Source organism: Bubalus kerabau, chromosome 5, assembly GCF_029407905.1.
Source record: "Bubalus kerabau isolate K-KA32 ecotype Philippines breed swamp buffalo chromosome 5, PCC_UOA_SB_1v2, whole genome shotgun sequence".
Lineage (NCBI taxonomy): Eukaryota > Metazoa > Chordata > Mammalia > Artiodactyla > Bovidae > Bubalus > Bubalus kerabau.
Window position 1 is genome coordinate 135,012,642 of NC_073628.1, and position 7,811 is coordinate 135,020,452.

General features: G+C 56.8%; 1 long non-coding RNA gene across 2 annotated transcripts; it reads right to left on the reverse strand.

The window, feature by feature from the left end:
• Nucleotides 1–1,182: 1,182 nt before the first annotated feature.
• LOC129654114 (uncharacterized) lies at nucleotides 1,183–6,391 on the reverse strand. 2 transcript variants are annotated; one of them, XR_008715423.1, is made up of 3 exons: nucleotides 6,094–6,391; nucleotides 5,637–5,804; nucleotides 1,183–4,488 (listed from the first exon to the last, which is right to left on the reverse strand). It is a non-coding gene; the product is annotated as an uncharacterized LOC129654114 (long non-coding RNA). The 2 variants fall into 2 exon arrangements; XR_008715422.1 differs by having other exon boundaries at nucleotides 6,059–6,391.
• Nucleotides 6,392–7,811: the final 1,420 nt, after the last annotated feature.

The window sequence follows — 7,811 nt, forward strand, 5'->3', positions numbered from 1 at the left end:
AGCAGTGACAAGCCCCGGCTCCAGCGTAGCCCCTCTGTAGGTGCCCCCCCCCCCCCCCGCCACAGTCCCATGAAGCGAGCTCACCGCTTAGTACCCGAGCCTGAGGGCGGCAAGCTGAGCCCAGCTTGAGATTGAACCCAGGCAGCTGGACACCAGAAGCCACAAGGGCCCGTTCCACCTGCAGGTCCCCTTGGGCAGTCAGCAGGGGAGGGGGCCAGTGTGGGCCTCCAACCACCTGACGTGAGTGGGTTGACCGGGCTCCTGTGTGTAGACGCCTTCAGTGGCCTCTGCTCACTGGTGAAGAGAACCTGAACGACCTGTCTGAGCCCACCTGCCTTAGCCGAGCCCTCGGCCCTGACCTTGCGTGACTCCTCAACCCCGGCACAGTGGCCCCGCGCAGGGATCTTCCTGTCACTGAAACCTCGTGGCCGCCTGTTGTCAAGGCCCTTCCCAGGGTTCCCGCAGCCCCCGCCCCAAGCCGCAGCGCCTCAGCAGGTGCTGAGGTCTCTGCTCGACAGAGACACGACACCCTGCTGCCACCCTGACCTGCCGCTGCCATCTGGAGGCTCCAGGAGGCCCCCTGGGCCAGTCACTGCAGGACTCCTGCCATCCGCCCGGGGAGTCGGGGGTCTCGGGTGCCACAAGCCGCGGGGGGTGTGCCAGTGTCAGCCTTGGCACTCCCAGCCCCTGGCAGGTGCCGGACAGACAGCATCTCCGCTGGGGGACAGGGTTAGGGCATGCAGGTGAGGCTGCAGTCGAGGGTGTCTGGCTTGCTGCAGACGTGCAGAGGCCCAGGGAAGGGCGGCGGGGCAGCCTGGGACACCCCGGCCGGCCAAGCGTCTGTGGAGGCCTCTTCCCCCTCGACGGCCTCTGCACTGCCGGCTGCTCTGAGACAGCCTCAATGCACGGGCACTTCGTGGACTGGGAGATGTAAAGGGCCCCGCGGGAATTATTCAGAAAGGGTCTCAGCTGGTTCGCTTCTCACCCCCTCGATGGTGGGTGTCCTGTGTCCTGAGAGCCGTGCTTGCCCTCGGGAAAGAAGGGTTCGCCTGGTGTGGCTCCCAGCTTGGAGCACTCAGCAGCACACAGCCCCTTCCGTGCATTTCTGGATTCAGGGAAGACAGGGGCTGTCTGGGGAAGGAGCGGGGTAGCTCAGGAGAAGCTGCTCCTCGACTGCGGTGTGGGGGCCTCCGCTCAGAGGCATGCACTTACCTGGGACGCCAGACTGGCGGGTGCTTCGCTGACAAAGGAGGAATATAAAGATAAAACTGAGTGTTTATTACTATTCCCTTTGAAAAGAAAAATCATGTTTACTTCCAGAAAAGTTAGATCAAAGAATGTAAAAAGAGGAAGTCCCTATGATATTCATGAGGTCCTGTGATCTGATCAAATCTGAGATCATCATCTTTGGGATTTATTTCACTTCCTCTCTATGCCAGGTATGGTCCTGAGAATCTTAAGATGACTTTTCTAGCAGTATAAAATCAGAGAGACGTCCTCCTCCACCCTCCCTGTTCTGTGGTATTTGAGTTTTATTGGACTCAGTTGTTAAAACGTAATTGTTTTTGTTCATTGCATGGGGAATAAATAGTTCAGTCGCTCAGTCGTCTCTGACTTTTTGCGACCCCATGGACTGCAGCACGCCAGGCCTCCCTGTCCATCACCAACTCCTGGAGCTTGCTCAAACTCATGTCCATCGGGTTGGTGATGCCATCCAACCATCTCATCCTCTGTCGTCCCCTTTTCCTCCTGCCTTCAATCAGGGTCTTTTCCAATGAGTCAATTCTTTGCAATCAGGGGGCCAAAGTACTGGAGTTTCAGCTTCAGCATCAGTCCTTCCAATGAACACCCAGGACTGATCTCCCTTAGGATGGACTGGTTGGATCTCCTTGCTGTCCAAGGGACTCTGAAGGGTCTTCTCCAACACCACACTTCGAAAGCATCAATTCTTCAGCACTCAGCTTTCTTTATAGTCCAACTCTCAGATCCATACATGACTACTGGAAAAACTATAGCTTCGACTAGACAGACCTTTGTTGGCAAAGTAATGTCTCTGCTTTTTAATACGCTGTCTAGGTAGATCATAATTCTTCTTCCAAGGAGCAAGCATCTTTTAATTTCATGGCTGCAGTTGCCACCTGCAGTGATTTTGGAGCCCCCAAAATAAAGTCTGTCATTGTTTCCACTGTTTCCCCATCTATTTCCCATGAAGTGACGGGACCGGATGCCATGATCTTCGTTTTCTGAATGTTGAGTTTTAAGCCAACTTTTTCACTCTCCTCTTTCACTTTCATCAAGAGGCTCTTTAGTTATTCTTCACTTTGTGCCATAAGGGTGGTGTCATCTGCATATCTGAAGTTACTGATATTTCTCCTGGCAGTCTTGATTCTAGCTTGTGCTTCATCCAGTCCAGAATTTCTCATGATGTACTCTGCAGATAAGTTAGATAAGCAGAGTGACAATATACAGGCTTGATGTACTCCTTTCCTGATTTGGAGTCTGTTCCATGTCCGGTTCTAACTGTTGCTTCTTGACCTGCATACAGATTTCTCAGGAGGCAGGTAAGGTGGTCTCGTATTCCCATCTCTTGAAGATCTTTCCAGTTTGTTGTGATCCAGTCCAAGTCTTTGGCATAATCAATAAAGCATAAGTAGATGTTTTTCTGGAACTCTCGTGCTTTTTCGATGATCCACTGGATGCTGGCAACTTGATCTCTGGTTCCTCTGCCTTTTCTAAAGCCAGCTTAAACATCTGGAAGTTTATGGTTCACATACTGTTGAAGCCTGGCTTGGAGAATTTTGAGCATTACTTTGCTAGTGTGTGAGATGAGCGCAATTGCGTGGTAGTTTGAGCATTCTTTGGCATTGCCTTTCTTTGGGGTTGGAATGAAAAGTGAACTTTTCCAGTCCTGTGGCCACTGCTGAGTTTTCCATATTTGCTGGCATATTGAGTGCAGCACTTTAATAGCATCATCTTTTAGGATTTGAAAGAGCTCTGCTGGAATTCCATCACCTCCAATAGCTTTGTTCCTAGTGGTGCTTCCTAAGGCCCACATAACTTCACACTAAAGGATGTCTGGCTCTAGGTAAGAGATCACACCATAGTGGTTATCTGAGTCATGAAGGTCTTTTTTATATATTCTTCTGTGTATTCTTGCCACCCCCTCTTAATATCTTCTGCTTAAGTCCATACCCTTTCTGTCCTTTATTGTGCCCATCTTTGCATGAAATGTTCCCTTGGTATCTCTAATTTTCTTGAAGAGATCTCTAGTCTTTCCCATTCTGTTGTTTTCCTCTATTTCTTTGCACTGATCATGGAGGAAGGCTTTCTCTCTCCTTGCTGTTCTTCAGAACTCCACATTCAGATGGGCGTATCTTTCCTTTCCTCCTTTGCCTTTTGCTTTCTTCTCAGCTGTTTGTAAGGCCTCCTCAGACAACCATTTTACCTTTTTGCATTTCTTCTTCTTGGGGATGGTTTTGATTACCACCTCCTGTATAATGGTACAAACCTCTGTCCATAGTTCTTCAGGCACTCTATCAGGTCTAATCTCTTTGATCTATTTGTCACTTCCACTGCATAATCATAAGGGATTTGATTTAGGTCAAGCCTGAATGGTCTAGTGGTTTTCCCTACTTATTTCAATTTAAGTCTGAATTTGGCAATAAGGAGGTCATGATCTGAGCCATAGTCAGCTCCTGGTCTTGTTTTTGCTGACTGTATAGACCTTTTCCATCTTCAGCTGCAAAGAATGTAATCAATCTGATTTGGTATTGACCATCTGGTGATGTCCATGTGTAGAGTCTCTTGTGTTTGTTCATCACATGGGGAATAAAAAATTATAGTTCACTTAGCCAGCTTCCTGGAGGAGTTGGCCTTCACTGACTGCTTAGAGACCTTTTTTTTTTTAATTAAAATTTAAGATATGCGAATTGTGTGATACTTAACTTTATCCGTGTTTCATTTTTTGGTTCCATCTAATGAGTTAATGTCTTTGGTATTAAAAGCATTTTTATGCAATAGCTAAGAATAATAAGTGGAGTTGAGTATGAAATATATTAGTGTAAGTAAAACTAAAATGCCTCTAAACCTGGTGTGTCTACAAATCAGGTCAGATGAAGGTCCCTAAGACCTGAGTGGCAGGAATTGCACAGAAGTTTTAAAGCCCTTTGCTCTCTCATAAGCAGGGAGGCAAGTGCCTCAGTGGAAGCTTCACCAAAGTTTGCTGAATTATCAGAAGCAATGCAAACTGCTCCAGAGACTGACGGGGTATATGGGGCGTGGGGGGTGCAGCTTTGGGGGCACGTTCGTGTTGGGAGGGGTGTGAGGAGAAAGCAGAAGCCGGGAGCTGCTGAGGCCTGTGAAGTGACGGCCGGCTCGCCCCGCTGGCTCTGCTCTGTCTGCTCGAACGACAACAGCAGAGCTTTGGGAGATTCTTGAGGCAGAGACATCCCCAGAGCACAGTGGGCTGCAATCCAAGTGCCAGCGGACCTGTGAGGGATTGAGATGGGCACAAGCAGGATTATTTAAGCAACTGAGTGGCCAGTGGGTGGGTGAGGGTGCAGGGGGTCTGGGTCCCCAGGGAGAGCAGTGATGGGGGAGATGCCACTTCCCTCTGGCCTGCCTCTGGCTTGAGACAATTGGAAATGAAACAGTAGGAAGCTCTGTTCAGCAGAAAGTGGTGAAGCTGAGTAACCAGGGGATTGTAGGCTCGTTCTCCCCGGAGAACCCTCAAAATTAGGCAGCCCTCTCCTACCTTCATGGGTTCAAATGGTATTGCACAGAGACAGAGCTATTGCCTTGATGGCCTAGTTGAGCAGCAGTTCAGCGTCTAGGGTTGACCACAGGCTCTTCTTTCAAAGGATGAACAGTTGGAAAGCAAAGTAGTAACGCTGGTGGGTGGTGGGCGGTGGGCGGTGGGCGTCCCTCCCACCCTTCTCTCAGCTCCAGAGCCTGGGGAATGGGTGCCAGGGGTGCTGAGCTCCCAATCAGGCTTGTAGCCGACACTACTGGTCCTGATGGATTAACGCAGAGGCTGTGGCCAGGAACGTCGCATTTTTCATTCAACCAAACTGACTACAGCCTAGACTCTAAATAGTCTGGGAGGCAGGCCAGCTCCCTCTGCCCCGGGTTCTGGGATCATTTAGGAGGAGCCCTGACAGCAGGTGACACAGGTTTTGACTGGAGTGTAGGCAGTGAGGCAGCCCAGTGGACTTGGCTGGGTTCTGTGCCAGGAGACTGCAGCCCTCTCTCTCGCCTGCATCCTGCAGATGCGTCACCAGCTGGGGAGCAGGAAGGACAAGCCGGGCCCTCCAGCGAGGCAGCAGGTCCTAGGACGCCGGCCAGGGTGGGCAGCCTGAAGGTCTCAGCTCAGATGCCTCTTGTGGTCTGGATTCAGATTCCACTGCCCTTTGCTCTGTGCGTGGGGGTGACCTCCAGGCCTCGGGCAGGCGCAGCTTCAGTCTCATCAAGGACCCTGCAGGCCTCCCATGCCCTTGAGGCAAGCTGGCTGCGACAGCCTCCATGAGTGATACGAAAAAGCCCTGCTCCTCCCCCGCCCCCCTCCCTCAAAACTTTCTTTCTGCTCCACCCCCACCCCTGGCCCCCCTCGGTATTCCCCCTCACTCAGGAAGTGTTACTGAGAACTGAGGTCAGGTCAGGCGCATTCTGGCGGGAACTTCTCTGGGCATCTCTGGGAGAGGCAGATACTGCCCTCTGGTGATCAAGTTGACTCCAGGAGAGCTCGTGAAGATTCAGATATTCCAGATGCTGCAGGAGTTCCAGGTGCGGAGCCGCTCCTCCATGCCCTGGAAGGGAGAGCAGCAGCTGGTGCTTCCCACCCCGCCCCTTCCATGCCTCCACTGACTGTCTGCAGCTACTTGGCCATAGGACCATTTGGGGGCTATTTGCTCCCTGCAAACCACCCCAAACCCACCTCAGTTCTGAGGCCAGCCCGTGTGGAAAGCCCTGTCGTGTGATAATTGGTCCTCCTCTGCTTTGTCCCTCCCACCTCCCCGTGCTTCTCCCTCACCCACGCTGTTCTCTGACCCGCTCCAGGCACCTTTAACACCTCCCAAGGGTCCTCCTCTTCCTCACCAAAGCTCGAGGCTCAGAAACCTCTCCCTCCAGGTGATAACTGCAGGTGGAAGTGACCTTCCGAGGAGGAGGACGGCGAGGAGAGAGGCTCAGAGACCCCAAACGACTACCAGGGCTCCTGCGGCCAGTGATGGCGCCTCGAGCTGCAGTGGGTTTGGGACGTTGAGGGGGAGCTGGCACGAGAGAGACAGCCGCTCTCGGGTGAGGACCGCGAGGCCCGGCTCCCGGTCCGACCCTTCCAGACCTTGAGCAGGAGTCCGGGGTGGGCTCTCAGAGCCCAGAGATGCTGCGTGTAGGGCACGCGGGTCTGCCCGGGGTAGGCCCGCCCCCGCCCCCGCCCCGCCCCGCCCCGCCCCGCCCCGCCCCGCATGGTTCCCTCCCCCTCCCCGGACTCCGCCCCCTTCTGGCATGTTCCCACCTCCAGCCGCTCACCGCCCCCTTCGCGGGCCCCACCCCCACTTCCTCCCGCCCCTCCGGGCCCCGCCCTCTCCCCGGACTCCGCCCTTTCTTGACAGGTTCCCACCTCCTGCCGGGCTCCGCCCCTCCCCGACTATCCAGGCCCCGCCCTCCTGGCTCCGCCCCCACTTCCCGCCCCCGCCCCTCCTTCGGGCCACGCTCCTGCCCCGCCCCCACTGCACTCCCTGCACTGCAGCGCGCTCCGCGTGTTGCGAACCTCCCTCGCCTTCTGCCTGTCTCCGCCCGGCCCCGCCCCACCCCTCCGGCCCCGCCTCGCGCCCCCCCCCACCCGGGCCCCGCCCTCGGCCCCGCCCCCCATCCGGGCTCCTCCCCCACTTCCTCACGCCTCTCCACCGGGCCCCGCCCCCGCCCCCTCCCCGCACCGCAGCGCGCTCGGCCGGTCGCGCGGCTCTCTGCCTCCTGCCGGTCTCCGCCCCGGCCCCGCCCCACTTCCTCCGGGCCCCGCCCCGGCCCCGCCCCCATCACCTCCCTGCACTGCAGCGCGCTCCGCGGGTCGCGCGCCTCCCTCGCCGTGGCGCAGGCTGCAAGCTCAGCAAGTCTTGCGGCAAAGACACTCCGGCCGAGTTGGGGCCGGGGCGCCGCGGGACTCCGGGCTGAGCGGACGTCCCCTCGGCCGTCTCCGGCAGCCCGCCTGCCCTCACTTCGGGGACGCGGTTCCCTCCTGGCTGGCCACCCCGGTGAGTCGTACCGCCGCGGTGAGGGGCGCCGACCGCCTCCTCAGAAGTTTCTGCTCCTCACCGAGGGCCCGCGGGTGGGGTCCGCTCCCGGGGGCGGGCGGTCGCGGAGCTTTGAGGCCGAGGGGCCCGGGCGCCCGCACCGTCCTTTGGGGGAGTTTGCGCGCGTCCAGATGAGGCGTCTGGGGAGCCGGACCCGAGCGGCGCGGAGCCGCTGCTCTGCGGGTTTGGGGCGGGAAGAGGGGGCAGCTTCCGCCCTGGGTCCCCCGGGACGAGCTGCGGAGCAGAGGGCCGGGCCCACTCCGCTGCCCCCCCGGGCTCTGCGCCCCCGACCCTCTTCCCGCGCCCCCGACCCTCTTCCCGCGCCTCGGAGACGTCCCCACTCCCGTCTCGCCCACCCCTGCGCGCCTGAGCGGTCTTCAGCCGAGGTTCTCCTTGCCCCCACCTCAAGCTTCGGGGACCCCCGGCCCCGCCGTCGTGGGGGGAAGCAGGGAGGATCCTGAGCTCCAGGAGGTAGAGACCCTGGGTCGGGGAGACGGCGCGGATGCAAACCACGGGGGTGGTCTG